The 18974-nt window shown below is 34.9% G+C and overlaps 1 long non-coding RNA gene across 1 annotated transcript in view; it reads right to left on the reverse strand.

Moving 5' to 3' along the window:
- The window catches only part of LOC129482876 (uncharacterized), a 31412-nt gene extending 12665 nt beyond the window's left edge, over positions 1 to 18747 (reverse strand). Inside the window, exon 1 of the long non-coding RNA XR_008657843.1 lies at positions 18650 to 18747. This is a non-coding gene — a long non-coding RNA (uncharacterized lncRNA). The remainder of the gene's footprint in view (positions 1 to 18649) is intronic.
- Positions 18748 to 18974: the final 227 nt, after the last annotated feature.

Raw genomic sequence — 18974 nt, forward strand, 5'->3', positions numbered from 1 at the left:
AGTCATTTACTATGGGCAGTCATTTGCATGGTGGTGGCATTGGAGTGTAACTATTTACCAAGCACTTCCCATGTGGGAAAGGGGTTTGAGGGATATGCAGCCAACACTTCTAGCAGTGGGGGGATGTGCATACTAGCCTGTGAAGGGGATCTAGGTGGAACACCAATAGCACCCTACTATACTTTCAAAAAAAAGTATAAATCAAGCACAGTTTTTTGCACTTATTCTGACTCTAACAGAAATTTTCAAGTAAATGTGTATAAAATATTAACATTATGAATCTATTTTTCCTGACAAAAGAAATCAACTAAGAGATCAAATAAGATCAGCTAAAGCAGCCACAATTATTCTTTCATGTAATAAATATCCATTAAGTACGTGGCCTGTGCCAGCATTATCTTATATGTTGATTCTGCCACAGAGAAGAGGGCTTTATTATATGCAGTCATATAGCAGGAGTAGTAGATATCCTTGAGCCTGAAATTCTTATGCTTCACCAAAATATTTTCCAAAACAAAGTAAGTTTATTGCTATAGTGACCTACATTGAAAATATTCTATGACATAACATTTATTATATCTCTGTAGTCCAAAAAAATGGAATTATTCAGTGAAATCATCAACACAATGTACTTTACAGAATATGTACATGACAGAATATATAAATTTGCACTTAAACAGAATCAGTGACTCTAATATGTCTCACAGACTAGCACCAGGACAAAGCAATTCAAATCAGGACTTACTGAAAACAATCCAGAGGTATGTTTACAAGGTGGTCAGCACTTACAGTCATTATATTACAATTTAGAAAACCGTATGTCAAAAGAAGTATAAATAACCTGAAAGTTGTAAAAGAGAATGAACTGCCTTTAGTGAGGTATGGAAGTTTAGCTGTATTCACCAATTTTAGTCCGTGGATTGAAGGTAAGGCAGAAAGTTGAAATAGCATTCATTTTTGTGTGAAAACAAAATGTTACACCTGTCAGAATTATGTTTTGGTAGTATATTACACAAATTTTTCAGAGGCTTCAAAGACAAAGGGTTAACTCTCATGTGTGCAGTATAATGAATGTGGATCAATGGGAGTGGCTGTGAGCTCTGTAATCACTCAAGCTGATGAAAGATTCATCATCTTGTTATGATTTTGAACAGTTTCTATTCCCTGCACTGGAATAGCCCAAGGAAAATTCTACGCTCGTTCTTAAGTGCTCTCTCTTGAAAGTGACAAGTGTCATCTTCAGTTACTCCATCCGTTGACTCCCAAGTCAATAGTAAAGCACACAGAGAAGCATATTCTAGCAGTAGAAGAAGAAACAGAAGTATTAATGTTTGCCAGTATGCTCATAGTAAATGGCCTAAGCTTAAAAATTGTACTAGTATTCAGACCATGGTCTTTTATAATCATTTTGCACTATACAAGAAATCAGAGATTTTCAGGAAAAGAACTGGTCGAGGTCTCAGACAGGAAATGCACAAAAATGTCTAGAAAATCTTGCTTTACCAGAAAGCAAAGAAACTATCAGAGACTACTGGGATTTTGTAGAAGGAAACAAATGATGTTCCACTGCCAAATTTAGCATCAATTTAATAAAAACTGCAATAAATTCAAATATATCAAGTATGCTAAAGTCCTCGAGTTTCTAATGATATTTAGGTGAAAATAGCTGTTTATCACATTTGGAAGATGGATTAGAGCCAATTCTCTCTTCTGCTAACTGATTAATAAAGGAAAAATAATTATTTAACTGCCTTTCTTTTACGAGTTATACCTAGAGTAAATTAATACTTTGGGGGAATTGTCTTTATAAAAATAGTCCAGTTAATTAAGAGAAAAGTGATGATTGAATTAAAACATCACCATTTTGTTGAACTCTAATAAAATAATGCAACTAGACAATGATTATTAATTGCTCCTAATGTCACAAAAAGAGAAACAACCAAACACTAGATACTTCCCAATAGAAGACACATGACCACCTATGGAGGAGGATTCTTATCACAAACTTGGGAGCTGAATCTGAGCAAGCATCTATATCTTGCTAGAAATTTTCAGAAAACACACAAAAACACCACATATTAATGACTTTACAAGATGCAGTCAGCAAAGTACAGAATATAAGAAAACTCTGCAGATCAAATGAGCCTATTTATTTGGCAAATAATTTGCAAGGATAAAAAAAAAAAGGAAGAGGAAGCATATAAATTAAAAAGACTTCAGAGAATATCCAAGAGATGCAAAGCATGGGCCGTATTTTGGAACTTAACTAAAAAAAAATAAACTGCAGAAGAAAAGAAATAAAATTGTGAGAGCAAGTGAAAAAATTGAAGACATTAAATAATAGATTATATACGGGATTGGTAATATTTTAAGTATAAATGCCTTTTGGTTATGTTTAAAACTTTTTTATATAAAGCAAGTCATAAATACAAAATTTCTCTGGAACTAAAGGCTACATTAAAAATCTAAGGGTTCTCATTTGATTCTATTCATTGAATAGATTGGTTAACAAAGCTAATGAAAATGTCTCTGTTTTCTAAATAAGCTCCATCTACATTTTAAAAAACTCATTCCAGATTCTATAATTCATCCTTTTCAGTTTTGATTTTGAAAGATTCCTTGCTCTGCATAAGTTTCATGCTTTCAAAATTTGATTGCTAATAATTGTAGGAAGAAGTAAAAAGTTTTCATTAATTTCCTAGAAAGCATAACGCATGCAATTTAATCTAGGTAGGAGGTAGTCCTTTTGACTGTGAATTCCTTTAGCTCAAGGACCACGTCTTATTTACCTTTTTAATCTCAAATAGGTGCTGAAAATAGACAGCCAAAATATATGACTGGTGTGTAGTATGACTGATGAATGAGTAACCAAATAAATAAATAAATAAATGGTGTTAATAAAAGATCTGCAGGTGACCACTTGCCACAAAACGTGACTTCTTAATACTTGAATTAAATGTATTTTCCCCCTCACCGCACCTCCACTCCATTCCACCTCCATCTTCCACTTCAAGAAGCCAGAAATTTAATTTAAAAATGACTAAAGGAAATATAATTTCTTCTTATTGAATTAATTCAGAAAGTTTGAAGAAGAACAATAGAACTCTTCAGAATTACCATGCACATTTAAGAAATGACAAAGAATTATTCAGTCAGTCCAAGAATGATTTTTAGAAGAATGAATATTTTACTATTGTACTAAACATTGTGAAAGTGATTGTGAGATGTCAGAGGACTGCCAAATCTTAAACGACCTTTATAAAGCACATATCAATGCCAAATGCATGTAATGGAAAGGGCATTTCTTTTTTTTCAGGAATATATTTCATACATCTATTATAATATTATAAAGTTACCTATGGAAGTGATTTTATGAAACAAGTAATGTCCACTCTATCATGACCAAGCTGTTAGTGTCTAAGTTACTTAACCACAGGTGACTAAAGCATCAAATCATGATAAGGCTAAAGCCAATGACATCTTTTTTTCTCAATTAACCTTGATTGGTTAGCTATTCAGGGCTGTTCAGAACCAAGTAATAATGTAGGCATCAAGGATGAAACACAGAACCATGAAAAGTTCTCGTTAAGTGGCACAAGTTGTTTCTGACATGAAAAAATGGACATATAAATACCTAACTGATGTATGATATATAGCATATTTAATGAATAAATGGTGTTAATAAATGGTGTTAATGATATTGCATACTGATGCAACATCAGATGCTTCATTTTCCTCCATTTTTATCCATATTAATGGAGTGAACACCAGACATTTTCCTCTGTAAACTATTTAATACTCACTCAGCCTCATGATATTCAACCATACAAAATGTTCATATCATAATTCAATTTTCAAGCTTTTCTTCGTCAGGGAAATCTAATTCCAATAACTCAAAAGATATTATTGTAACTACACAGATTTAAAAAGTAGGTGATCCTATACATAAAAATCTAATGTTGATTTGACAAGGTGTCAAGTTTTTCTGTCTTTCTACAGAGGTCTAAAAATATTTGCATTTTGTCTCTTACTCCTGTTAATTAAATGAGCTGGTGACTGCAGTCTAATGAAGAAAGATATATTAAAGAGAAGAAACCAACTGTGCTTGGCAATCTTAACCTAGAGACTTAAACAGGATTGACATACTGAAATCTTCGTGTTTTTAGAAGGAAATGGGGTTGGAAGGGTACAAGAAAATGTAAATGTTGGTAGAATATTACTTCACTCCTATAAGCAGGAATTAGGCTTACATAAAAGTGGCTTCCAATGTTAATACTCTTTCACCTGAGAAATAAAGATTGAAATATGGAAACACTGAGCTACTTTTAAAAATGACTATTCTCCATTATAGCATTAGGTTGGTGCAAAAGTAATAGCGTTTCTTGCCATTTTTAAAAAGTAATGGCAAAAGCTGCTATTACTTTTGCACCAACCTAATAAAGTTTTATGTTTGAAATAATAATTATAATTAAAAATAAACTTAGTCAATAAATTTATATGGAAAAAGGGAGAAGAAACATTAGATAAGAAAGCATAAGTTACTGTTATGTGTTGAAACAAAATTAAGATCAGTATCATATACAGAAAACATAAAATACAGGATATAAGCTTATAAAAATAATTAAAACAAATATAAAGACTGATAGATACAAAACAAAATGGTAATTCTGAATAAATAATTGAAAGGAAAAGAGAATTACTAATTCCTGTCATTAATGCACAGAAATTTGAAATTCTAGCCATATAATAATCTGATTAATAGTGCTACTTTTTCACATTTATATTACTATCCTCTTCCAGAACAGCTGTCTTTAAGAAAATAATGAAATAGAACAAAGTTAAAAATCAAAAGTTATAGAGCTCATCTCTTTTCTATTTAGAAATAAAAAAATTAATCATATTAACCAACCTGTGTACACCTCTTTATATTAGTATTCTAGGCCCTTAAAGGTATACATTAATTGTGTTGATAAATTTTCAATGTTCTTCTACTTCCGGATGCCCATCTCACCCATCACCGCAAGTCAGTTTTAGATTTACTTAAAGTTAACTCCAAAAGTTTAACATGAAATTGAATTTCAACATACACTTTAGGTAGGAAAAATCAGCCCTAAGAAAGATCATGTGTATTATTCTTCAGTGAGTGAAACACAATGGAACAAAACATTATAGCAACACCAAAAGCTAAAACAACTATGCAAATATGCTCAAAGCCACAGTTTGGAATAAGCATTTGCATGTGGGCAACACCACATAAATCAATTTTATTTGTAAGTTTTTGCTACAACAAATTTGTACTCTAGAATGGAGTGTAAATGATGGGCTTTTGCTGGGATGAGTTTTTCAAAGAGGCTAGGAACAGTGATGAAGGCATTTAGATACAGGAGTAGTACAAATAAAAATAGTGACCAAGATGGTCAATACAGAGCTGCTGCCCTTGGAAATATTAGAGACAGAGAGCTGAGGCTGACAGTGTCTCTACAGTCTTGCTCAGAGACAATGAGAATGTAAACGAGAGAGTAATCGAATAAATGAAAGGAGAAGATTCTCAGAAGATATCACACAGGAAGTAAAACTATCTACTTGAATCCCAAGTCTGCATAAATCCAGCTCAAACGACCCCTCCTATACAATAACCTCACTTTCCAGGTTATCTCACAGAGCACTCATATTAAGTGAGTTTCTTTTAGTTCATTTTTTTTCACAAACAACAGAATTCTAAAACTGACCCAAAATGGAATTCATTAACAGGGCTTGGAATAAGTCATAGACTCAATGGCAGTCATGCTTCACGAGATTACTTGATTGCAACTGTCTGTAACAGATTATTTTTCCCCAGAAGTAGTTCTTACTATGGAAGGAAAAATGAGATGAGCCCATGATATATGTGTAGGGAATGACTTAAAAATCCTGAAAAGGATCCTGAAGGAGAAAAGAGGATAAAAAGGAAGAATGATGCCGTTGGTCAAGGTAATGTATTTCAAGAGATGGAACAGTTCAAGACTGCCAAATGCCCTGAAAGTAATCTTGCAACTTGGGCCGGGCGTGGTGGCTCACACCTGTAATACCAGCACTTTGGGAGGCCGAAGTGGGTGGATCACAAGGTCAGGAGATTGAGACCATCCTGGCTAACACAGTGAAACCCTGTCTCTACTAAAAAAAATACAAAAAATTAGCTGGGCGTGGTGGCAGGCGCCTATAGTCCCAGCTTCTCAGGAGGCCGAGGCAGAAGAACGGCGTGAACCCGGGAGGCGGAGCTTGCAGTGAGCCGAGATCGCACCACTGCACTCCAGCCTGGGTGACAGAGTGAGACTCCATCTCAAAAAAAAAAAAAAATCTTGCAATTTGGCTTGGCACTACCTCATTTATCCATTTCAAAGAGATATGCTTGACTCGACTTGAAAGTGTGACATATATTTTTTTCTTAACCATTTTTAAATCACATTGTTATGTATGTTTCCTGTGTTAGGGTCCTATAGGAACCTTTCTCATTTTATAGAAGAGAAAAGTGAGTTATACAGATGGTATAACTCTAAGATTTGAATGCCGAGCTACTCATTTCAAATTCATTGCTTTTCCTACTATAATCATCTTTTACTTATAATTTTTATAAATTTTCCTTTATCAAAAGCATGTAGTAAATCTTAATAATGTGTACCTTCAAGGCACTTAACTATATGCTAGGTTTTACAAGTTTTCTGGAAGCTGTAGTGGAAGCAGCATGTTCTCTTATAGGTTTTGATTTTCAGAGAGAATATATTCTTCATATAAAATAATTAATGCAAGATTGAAAAAAAGCTAAAGGGCAGACGAAATTGATGTTAAAGAAAAAGACCCAAACGCTAGGCTGGAGAACTGGAGTATAAGAAACATTTGTCATTTGGCATTTCTAATAGGTTCTGGTGGTCGGTGGAAGGTTCCCCCAGAGTCCTGCTGTTACTAGAGGGAAGAGTTCTCTTTCACTGAAGCAGAGCTCTTCATAAAACCTTCGTGGAAGGCCCTTGCTGTACTCAAAACTCTGGGGAACAAAAAAATCAAAATGAGCTCCTTGTTCTCAGGGAACTTAATTCATATGGAGTAAGGCATGCTCCGTCTGAAATTGTGAGATGAAAATATGCACATAAAGGCAAAATCAAAAAGCATTTGTTTTACTCAATCGAGAGAACAATCAGCATAAATTGCAAAGGGTGGGAAAGCTATGTGTGTGAAGCGGGGTGCTTCAGTTGGAAACTGATAACAGGGTAGCTTTATCATAGACAGCTGATAATGAGAGCAAAGGAAACAAACTTTTAAAAAATATATACTTCGCAATCTTTGACCATGGAAAAGTAATTTAATTGCTCTGAGTCTCAGTTTCCTCTTCTGTAAACAAGTCTTGCCCAAGTTCTGAAACAAACAAACAAAAAAGCATCATGTGAAGCTGGCACAGTTATATTTTGAGGGGAGAGAGGAGATATAATCTCAGGGCAACAAGCACGGAGGAAGAAGGAAAACAAGGCACGAAAGGAAAGAAAGCAAGTAAAAGGTAGGAAGTTATTGAACTGGCCACAACCTTCAAAGAAAAACAGTACTTAGACATTACAAATGTCTCCAGGAGATCATGTCGTATGTCTAGATTTCAAAAATCTACCACGTGAAGAAAGGGAGGAGAGGGCATCTTCAGGCTCCTTTCAGTTCCTTGCATCTCACTATGAAAGCTTGCCCCAATGGGTGTTAATGCTTCTGCACTTTTAGGTTTTCCATCCAAGTTTCTCTGGTAGGGAAGCCATATCTCACCCTCCATACTGATTCTTTGATCCCAGCAGATGATGGAAAAAGCACAGCCAATGTGTGTGCAGTTGGGCCAGACCGGGGTGTCAGAGCCAGTTCTGCTCCTGCATCAGCAGGCACAGTGCAGACCCTACTGTAGGGGCAAAGCCCAGAGCCAGAGGCAGGCATGCTTAACTTGGGTCAGATACAGTCAAGATGACGACTAAGGCTTTTACCAGTTTTAACATTCTGTGACCATGTAGATCTCTTTGGATGATGTCCTAGAGGGCCCAATAATTCATCAGTTGAGACTATTCAACAATTACAGAAAAGCTCATTAATTTTCCATCGGCATCATTCCAGTGAATAGCAAGAATTGATTACACTTTTTTTCCCCTGTAGCAATTTCTGAGTTCCCTGAAATCAAGTGGTAAAGTGAAATGTGGAATCACGTGTTTAAAAAAAGATGTGCTACAGCGGCAAATCTGGCCTCAGTCCTGAATTCCACAGACAGCACCTTATTTCTAATAGCTGTGCTCATTTGGGTTTATAACACAGCCCCACATTCTCCTGTATGTGAAGTGCCATAAGCTGCAAACACAGCTAGGACTTTCTTCTATCTACTGGACATTCTGCATGTAAAAGTCGGTGGTTGCACCCTTTCCTCAAAAAAGGTGTTCTTAGATGAATATATTTTTTTTTTTAGTTTTATAATCCTGCCCTAAACAGTCTTCATGGCTGGCTGTAAATCCTCAATTCTAGAGAATCCCCAAGAGCCATTCCATTTAAGGATTAAGTGGTAAAAACAGAAAGTAAATCCTCTAAGTGTGGTTAATATCCTCTGTTCTCTTGATTGTTTTTGGTAATGTGCGTAAATAATTTCTGTAATAGGCCATACTTCTTAATGCAAGGAAAAAGTGACATATCTACCAAAGGATCTCACATGTGGTTACTTAACCCACTCCTTCATGGATGAAAAGAGGGAGAAGAAGGAGCCATCCCTGCCGAGTGCATCTATGTGAACTGCACCACTGAGTTGTGCAGTGCTCAACCTGGGCAGCCTTTTGGGCAACCTTGTAAAGAAAGTTCACAAGTCCGTAATTATTTCTAAGATAGAGATTATTCCATTTACAATTGAGGAGACTGATATCCTGAAAAGGCTGAATGATTTGTTTGACCCAAAGAAAGAGAGTAGAGAATAGCCCAGGTCTTCTAATTCTTGTCCTGACATGATTCTGTGGCTAAATCTTCGGAGAAAAGGCAATTTAATGAAGTGACATGCAATAGGGATTAGAATTAGCAGTTAAAGAGAAGGAATGTCCTGTTTTCCAAGTACACTTTTGATCTATTATAATTTATATATATATAATAAATATATATTTTATAATTTTATATTCCCAAGTCTTGAGGATCTACCACAGATTAGTGTTTTATTGATGTCAGATTTTAACATCAAACTAATTGAACTACAGGAATATGAAAGAATTAACAAAACACTGAGCAGAAGAAATGAAGATAGAAGGTAGCCCAGTTCAATTAACTTGCTCAGGAAAATAAACTTCATTAAAGCATTTAGCATAGGGGAGTTTGGAACCATTAATACAAATAATAATCATGAAAGCAGTAAAAATGCCTATTAATAATTAAAAGCAAACACAGATTGAGTGCTCATTTATTACCTAGCATGGAGCTTTTAGTACATTGTTTTACACAATCACTTTGAGAAACCTGTGAGATGTAGATTATTATTACCTTTCTTTAATAAAGAAGAAATGAAAGCAAAAAGCTATGTGTGTACTGGGGGGGGGGGTCATTTCAATTTGATCTACATTTATTGAATGTCTACTACAATACCAACTTTATGTTCACTATTGTGTGAGACAAAGATAAATGAGACAGATCCTCAAGTGATTTGAAGCCTAGTGGTTTAAAAAGCTATGCACATAATTATAGGACTATGGATTTAATTTATTCACATTCTCACAATCTCCCTTTATTATAGAAAATGGATGATCTGAATATAAAAACTAAATGAATTATAGTTAAGCCTGATGATAGAGAAATAAGTAAAATTAATGAACCCATTAAAGACAAGATTTAGAGAAAATTCCACTGGTGCTCTAAATTAAAGCACGCTAATAATTACCCTTTTCTCCTCACACAAAGAAGCAGAAAGAAAAAAATGAAAAAAGGGAAAATTAAGATGTTAATTTCTCTTAAAGTCATTTCCTATTCCATTACCCAAGAAAAGTTATTAAATAAATGGAAAGCAGACCTAAAGAGGGAGTTTAGGACACATTATATTGAGAAAAACCAGTTTAGTCACCAGTGTGCAGTATCACATATCCTCTAAAAGGTGAGTGCTTGATGACTGATGATGACTACTGAGAAATCCTCATTGATTGACTTGAGACTGTAAGTCTCAAAAAGGTGATTGAGGAGGGAAATGACTCCAGGTTGAACTCTGTATTCCATTTCAGCTTAGAGTTGCATATATCTGATGAATATTCCTGAGTTCTTAAATGTCTAGGAAAACATTGGCATCTCGGACTTAGGGCACTTACCACTTTTTGACAGTAGGATAAGAGCCTCTCCAATGTGAATCAATCATCAACAGCCTTAACAATCTTGTTCCATTACCTCGTTGCTTTTGATATTTACTGAGGGTGAAGCAACTTTACAACTTTTTTAACTGGATTATTTTAAGGCTGTATTACTAATTTTGGAAAAAGCAAAGCATGTTCATAAAAAAGTGGAGAGCACTGAAATAGGATTGCAATACTACTAGTGAATAGCAGGATTTTTTTTTTATTTAAGGGAGAAAAATTTGGCTGACTCACTAATTGTTTCAGTTAATGTATGCTGTCATAGCTAAACTTTTTATTTAGCTAGCTTGACTAATTAAAATATATGTCTTATTTAGATAATCTCATTTATAACTGAGTAGATGAAGCTTATTGCAGTTAATAGTAAATAGCAAGAATGGCAGTTACTGTTTTAGATGAGTGGTTTTCAAAGTGTGGTTCCTGGACCAGCAATACCAGCATCACCTGAGAATTTGCTAGAAATTTCCAGTTCTACTCCAGCCCTTCTGTATCAGATATACTAGGGAGGAAGTTTGGAATATGTGTTTTAACAAGCTAGCCAGGTGACTTACATGTATGCTAAAATTTAGGAACCACTGTTTTAGACATTAAACTTTAGAGCTCAGAATTGTAAATTCAAATGCTCTGAAAGACCAGAAAGGGTAAACAAATTATCTTGTAAAAAACAATTAAATGGTTAGGCCAGTGGCTCTCTGGAATGTCAGGCCCCATTTAAAAGCACTCACATTCATATTTTGTAAACTTCTATGTTGGTCAAACAAATCATAATTGTGGGCTTAATTTGACCTACCGACCCTTAGTTTGAAAGGCTGGTTCTAACAGCATAAGAATTTAGCAAAAACAGTTTTGTAAAAGATTTACAGTTTTAAGAAAGTTTTATTACAATTTACAAAAAAAGAAAATATTTTGTTTGTAGTTTACCATCCTGGAATGCACCTTGGAAGCTTACTTCATTGCTCAAAACTTTCAAAGCTGTTGATGCCCAGCTGATATTTACAGTGGTTGCGTGGTCTGATGATTACAGAGAAACAGAGGAAATGATGGCTTTAATAACCTGTGCATGACGTGATTGCTCTAAAAGGACACAATTTTTGGAGGTCAGTGGAAAATAAAATGTGAAGTGTCCAATCCATTGTCCAATCAAATCTCTCTTAAGAAACACGAGTTCAAGGGAAAAATAAATAATCTTTTCAAGATGGTGACAGCAGAGTGAGGTCTTTCTGAACACAGGACCTGGATGCACATCTGTGAAGTCAGCCCTGGGTCCAGTGGTCTTTCCTTTACCTCCTGTGAATCTTATTTATCTATACCATCTATATATCCTATTTATCTATACCAAAATTAATGGGCAAGAACTAGGGAAATGGTGGTGGAAAGGGCAACTAAAACAATTTTATACTATGAGCTATATGATAATGTTGCTTGGAGCTTAAAGAAAGAGTCCAAAAATAATAATGAACATGAAACATAAAATATAGCTTAACACTTACTTCTAATAAGACTTGCTCTTAGTAATATTTATGTATAGACTACTTCAGGATAGGAACTTTCCTATTCTCAACCATTTCTGTGATGTGATTGATACTAACTATACAGCATTATGCTGAGAATGGCATTTAGTAATCGAATTTTCCAAATGAATTAATTAAAATTTTTGGAAGCTAATATAAAATTTTCAGGCTATGTCAAGGCCACAGATACCTCTGACAAAGAGTCAATGCATGTTCCAGATTCCTTAAATGTTTCTCAAAATACAGTGTTTGGGAGGAAAAACTATCAAGGGACCACCCCTCATTTAGGCAAAATAACCACGTGCCTACTTAATGAGATTTAAAGAAACATTTTTAACAGACTCACTATAACTTCATTGTGAGACATAGTTTTGCATGTTGCCTGAAATTTCATTCATGGTAGAACCACTAATTTGATCAAAGCAATGCATTGTCAACAAAGAAATACACCCGACTTTACACGATTAGGTCAAAACATTATTTCAGAACTGTCAAACCACTGATTTTGCAATAGCATATCACCGCTCTTAGGGCAAAATCCAAACATCTTACAATGGCTTTAAGACATTTTTATAAGTCGGATCCTCCCCACTTTTTCATCCTATCTCATATAATTTGATCCCATGTAGACCATTCTCTGGACACATTTCTTGCAACAGGTTGAGCCTTGTTCACCCCTGACTTTTAATGCAACTGGTTTTTATCAGATTTTTAAATCTAAGCAGAATAATATCTCAGAGAGACCTTCTCTGACCTTCCTGTCTAATACACTGTCTCCATCACCCACCACCAAATCTAGTAATGCCCCATCATCACCATGGTTACCTCCTTCAAGGCAACCACCACAATTAGTGAATCTCTTTTATTTTTATTTGGCTACTTATTTATAAAGAATATAAACTCATTTGAGTCAGGGATCTACCATCTCGTATATTCCTACATCCTCAATGCCTACAGTAGTATCTAACCCAGAGTAGACATTGAATATATACTGGTAAGTGCTGAGTGAATGAATGGCGAATAAAATATCAGAAAGTTATATTTGAGTGGTTCTTTAGAGGGGGAGTTGAAAGTGAAGGGATGTAGGTGAAAGGGAATCATGGAAAGAAAAACTTGGGAGACATTGTATATCCAGAGGCAACATTGTTAAGGAAGAAAAAAATCTCAGTAAGACTTTCTAAAAGAAGGGCCTGGGATAGCAATCGAAGAGCTGGCAGGGACCTTTGGAGAGAAGGAACATTAAAAAGCACAATTGAGAGGAAGCTAAAATGATTGATCTTCCTCACAATGTTTTTATGAGCTCAGCCTTATTAAAGTATGACAGTGTTTCTGAGAAAGCATTTTCAAACTACCTTTTCACGTTCAGAGTGTGAATCACGTATTTTCTTTTTTTCCCTCATTTATTTAAGTTGACCAAAACATTTGTATTTATTTATCATGTACAACACAGTATTTTGAGAGGCATACACTGTAGAATGGAGAAATTGAGTTAATTAACATAGGCATTCCCTCACCTATTCTTTTTTCTGGTGAGAACACTTCAAATCTACTCTCTTAGCACTTTTCAAGAATTTAATAAATACATTGTTATTAACTATAGAAATCATGTTGCATTAAATGTGGATCTCTTGACTCTATTTCTCCTGTTTAAATGAAATTTCCCATTCTTTGACCGACATATTCTGGTGATGTACTTTCTCAGGAATGTGTGCAAATCAAGCAACTCTCTACTTTGAAGACTGAAAAATTAAAAATGAAATATGCTGACCAAGGCTAGTAAATCAATAACAAAAATCAGGTTTTAATGTTAATAGTTGCTCACACACCTAGAAAGCATTGGTAGTTTGGAGTTGCAGTTATTTTCCAGAAAAGGATATTTTTGTTAGGGTTAAATTACAAAAGCAAAAGTCATTCTTCATCCACTTTCTTTACACTCAAATAGGACTTTTTAAGAAGCAGTTTTAAGCAGAAATTTGCCTTGTTTAGTCATAACTTGAAAGAACTTATTTTTAGTTTTAACCTAAACCAAATAGTGTTGAACTATAAGCATGTTTTAAGTGGGAGGGGAATGGGAGCAATAATTTTCCCTATTTTAAGAAACTTGAACTCTTTGTGCACTCAGAAAAACAAAATCCCCAATAACCTGAACATGCAAAATTCAAAACTTGGCAGTGTGAGACTCTCATAAAGGAAAAAAACAACCAAAGCCAAAGCCAATGAAAAAAACCTGTCTCATACTTCAAAAGTCACCAGATTTAAATAGCATGCCTTGACATGAGACAGAACATAATTTCTCCCATTAAAAAATGTTATCTCTATATATCATGGTTCAGTGAATGGCAATGAATCCAGAAAGCCTGGTTTAGCATGCCATGGTTATGACTGTACAAATCAGAACACTAGAGTTAGGACGCCCAATAGCACTCACCAAAAAATATTCTCTAATAACCTTCTCCACCATCCTTTCCCATGATCAACAGGCAACAATCAAGATATCACTTTGATGTTGATTTTCAATGTTAAACATTAAAATCCTTAAAAATGATCACTATATTGATTGACATTTGGGAAAATCTACCCACTATATCCTGTACTTTATTATCACAAAATTGTGACTTGTTCTAAGAACCACTGACTGATTTTTTTTTTCTCTTTGTTTTTACAGTTGATTTATAAATTGGTATTCTACAAACACTACTGAAAGAATCAAAAGAGTAAAGATAATCTGTGGTCATATGGCAGTTCCTTTCTCGGTACCTGAGAATAGAATAGGGCACTTCAATTTGTTGAACAGAATCAAAGACTTGTTTAAAAATGTAATCAATATGGGAGAATACTTCCTCCTTGGTTGATGGTGTATTTACTGGTGAATCTTTATAAGCTCATATGCAGGCCACTTTGATAATAGTTAAGAATTCAGCCTTAAGCACTAAATAAAAAAAAATTGAATCTCAACTCTGTCACTTATTTACTATGTAAATTTGGACAAGTTACGCTGGTAGCCTCTGTTTCTTCATCTGACCTTTGGGATTATAAAAATCCATATATCCCTATATAAAATTCTAAAATATAATAAAAGAGACAATATCATGAAGTACGTAGCACAGTTTCTAGCATCCTATAGAATTCAGATGCTCATCTACTTACAATGGGGTTACATCCCCATAAACTTGTCATTAAGTTGAAAATATTGTAAGTCAAAAATATGTTTAATACACCTAACCTACAGAACATTATAGCTTAGCCTAGCCTACCTTTAAATGTGATCAGAACATTTACATAGGTGGCAGTTGGGCAAAATCTACATACAAAGCCTATTTTGTAATAAGGTGTTGAATAGCTCATTAAATTAGTTGAATACTGTACTGAAAGTGAAAAACAGAATGGTCGTATGAGTACTCACCATGAATATACACAACCGAAAGCACACCAGGCATGAAGAATGTTTAAAGCATTGAACTAAAAGTAATTGCTGGATGATGGAAATACTGAAGTGACAGGGTCATCAATTTCTCTTTATTCTGATGAGGCTTGAGAATAGCTGATAGAAGGCACTGGGGAATCAACACTTGTTGATGGCTTAGCAGGTGCAGTGTTCTTAAGGAAGATATCAAGTAAGAAGTAGTGGTTGTTTACCCTTGTGATTGCATGGTTGAGTGGGAGCTGCAGCTTTCTCTGTTCACTGGCATGATGAGAGGGTATGATACCGTATATTGCTAGCCAGGAAACAGACCAAAATCGAAAATTCGAAGTATGGTTTCTACTAAATGCATATTGCTTTTGCACTGTTTTAAAGTTAAAAACATGTGGCCGGGCACGGTGGCTCACGCCTGTAATCCCAGCACTTTGAGAGGCCGAGGTGGGCAGATCACTTGATGTCAGGAGTTTGAGACCAGCCTGGCCAACATGGTGAAACCCCGTCTCTACTAAAAATATAAAATTAGACAGGCGTGGCTAAGAACAAAACTCTATCTCAAAATAAAATAATGAAGTTTAAAACACGTAATTTGAAAACCCGCTGTAGCAACAAACTAATGGTAGTAGCAGCAAAAAGTGATCGAGGTAATGCTGGTGGTAGCATCAGCAATGGTAGAAAAACATTTTCATGCTACTAATTATAATATATAACATAATTACAAAGTTATCTAGATTTTCTTCAGGTTGCACTCTACTAAAAATATCTCTTATTATTGAATACTTCAGGGATGTCATTTGACTATAGTAAATTATACTTTAAAAGGTATTTTAGGTATTTTTGTTGTATTCTGATGCCTTGACCGTATCTCCCTTAGGACTGTTGCTTATCTGATTCATAAGAATTCCATGCTATATTATGTTAGTAAAACAGTTTCTAAAACATAGGGTGAGAGTTAGGTAAAAGATGTATCATCTCCTGCAAGAGATGTAAAGATGAAAGAAACACAGTATCTGCTATCCAGAAACTTCCAATACTCAGAATGTGGTGATAAAGAACTACATAAACAGTGAAAAAGTGCAAACTAATATGTGTCTTAAAAGAGAAACACAAAATACAGCAAGGTTAAAAGGAGGAAAATGTACTTGACTGGTGGAGTCCAGAAAAAAAATTCATGAAGAAGTACAATTTGAGATGCATTGGGAAAGACTAAGCAAGGAAACAGAAATAGTGGGTTGGGAGGCAATTCTTATGGGTTTCTTACATTTCTGCATGTCTTTTGAGCACAGGCACCAGCTGGCTTTGTTCCAGATAAATTTTTTAAGGATGTTAGCATGCAAACAGCTTTGGAGGATATATTATCTCCCTACAGACCAGAAGGTAGTTTGGTTTGCTTTCCAATAAAATAAAGATAATCTCTCTCTCTCTCTCTGGGGCAAAGCTCAAACAGATTACTCGCAGCCCAAGAGAAGATTCAGATTTTGTAAACTTGGGGTTCTTCGGGTATGATGCAAACCAACCACGTATGCACCATCCACCTGGGCCTTTCCACATTACCTCCATTGAATTCGGGGTACAGAAAGAACCAACACCATGGTGCTTGCTGTGCTGTAAGTAATGCAGTCCTTTGTCATACTTATAGCCTGTCATGCCATATTCCTAGAAGCTGAACATTGCCCAACAAATAAGTCAGTGCCTTACGTTTCAAAGTTTTTCAGTAGTGTCATACTGACTCTAGTTCCAATATCTGAATTAATCAGAATAACCTAAATCATGCTGTAGTAGCAAAACAGAACACAATCTGAGTGACTTCATCCCTTTACAGTTTATTTCTTGTTCATAGAAAGTTTACTGTGAATCGCGGTGACTATCCAGGACAACTTGTTTCCATTTGGTGACCTAGAAATCAAAAATGCTTCAATCTTGTGGCACCTCCCTTGTAACATGATCTTATTCTACAATTTCCAAGAGATTGCTAGAGTCTCACATAAGCAATTAAATGGCTCTTCCTGGATGTGACACACATCACTTCAGCTCCACCTAACTAAAAGGAGACAGAGAAGTATAATCTTCAAATGCACAATAAATGAAAACTAAAAATGAACAAGTACTAATGTCTCTGCCACCCTGTCCGACCTCAACTTAAAGAAAAAAAAAAAGAGAGATGTGACCTTGGAGTGGTATTTGTGAGGGTGGTAATTTTAGTGTCAAATGACTTGGTCCTTGTTCTGCAGTTTCAATTAGTGAAAGAGCCAGATCTAGTTACTCTCCGAGTTGATTGCTCTTTCTTTTATAAATACCAAGGTTTATTCTACTTCCTTTTGTAACTCTTGATGGATTGGTAGTTGTGTGCCGGCTGACTGCTTAAGGAGTATTATTTACTTGCTATTTTGGCATTAAAACCTAGGAACATATTTTCTAAGAAAATCAGAAAGCTCTGCATTAGAAGGAATTTGGCATGATATAACTTAATCATAAATAGAACACTTAGATTGTTTTAAAATTGATCAATTTTTTTGTTTTATAACACGTAAAACTCTATCTGATATAGAACAAATAGTAATTCCAAAAGTTTGTTATCATTTAGTAGAACATCGTATAAGCTCGAAGTTGCCTTATTTTCTTTATACATTCTAATCATGAACCCCTAAACAATTTTAGTAATTGATAGATAATTAAAATATAGTTTGAAGATATCATTTTATATCAAAAGTTATTTAAAATCTTTTTTCAGATCATATGTTCTGAAATAATAAATCTATAAAATAGTGTTGTTTCTGGAAAAATAAATGTTATGTTTACTCCAAGAACAAATAAATACATATCACCTGACACTCAAACACTAGTTTAACCTTAGTAAATATCTTAATTGCGTTTTGAACTTGAAATCAAAATTCTTTAGAAGTAACAGAAGTGGTTAACAGACTCTTCAATTTAAAATGGTCAAAATGGTGCCTTGGTAGAATTCCAACAAGGGAGATAGGAGAAGGGAGAATTAATTGGTGTGAAAGAACTCCCAGTTTTTGGCAGTTTGTCTTCACCAGTCTGAGCAGTAACTAGAGGAATCTGTCAGATACATTGACATCTCTTTCTTTCCAAGAAATTAGAAAATAGTAACAAAGACATTATTGCCAGCAGCTGCCAACATTTTTATTTCCCAAGATATCTTAATCAGGCTCTCTTTAATGTTTGGTATTCTTGATTGTCAGTCTTTTTTAAACCATATTTATTTAGCATGACTCTGAGGCTCCATGTCTATGGTAGTCTTGGAGAAAACTTGGGGGAAATGCAAATACTCTGTTTACATTGCCTAGTATGTTATTCAGCCAACAGTCACTAAACAAATGTAATGACTAACGTATCCATACCTGGTCTCCAATTTCTTCAGTAAATGTCCTTTTCATTTTCCATTCTTAAAAATTAAGACCATGGTGATATTGCTCAATGCTGTAATGGGTGTAAACAGAGTACAGTATAGAGACGTCCCTGAAAGTCACTGGGCCATATCTTAGTAATTGGCCATACTGATGTCGGTAGTTGCCATGGCAAGAGTGGCTACATCGCCAGTGAATTATATTTGTTTCTAAGGTAAAGTTAGATTTGTTTCTAAGGTAAACTCTAACATAAATCAAGAGAAGGTTGGGGGATGGATATATAACTCTTTTTTAAATGTTACTTCTTTTGATATCTCAG

The sequence above is a fragment of the Symphalangus syndactylus genome, chromosome 5, assembly GCF_028878055.3.
Source record: "Symphalangus syndactylus isolate Jambi chromosome 5, NHGRI_mSymSyn1-v2.1_pri, whole genome shotgun sequence".
Classification (NCBI taxonomy): Eukaryota; Metazoa; Chordata; class Mammalia; order Primates; family Hylobatidae; genus Symphalangus; species Symphalangus syndactylus.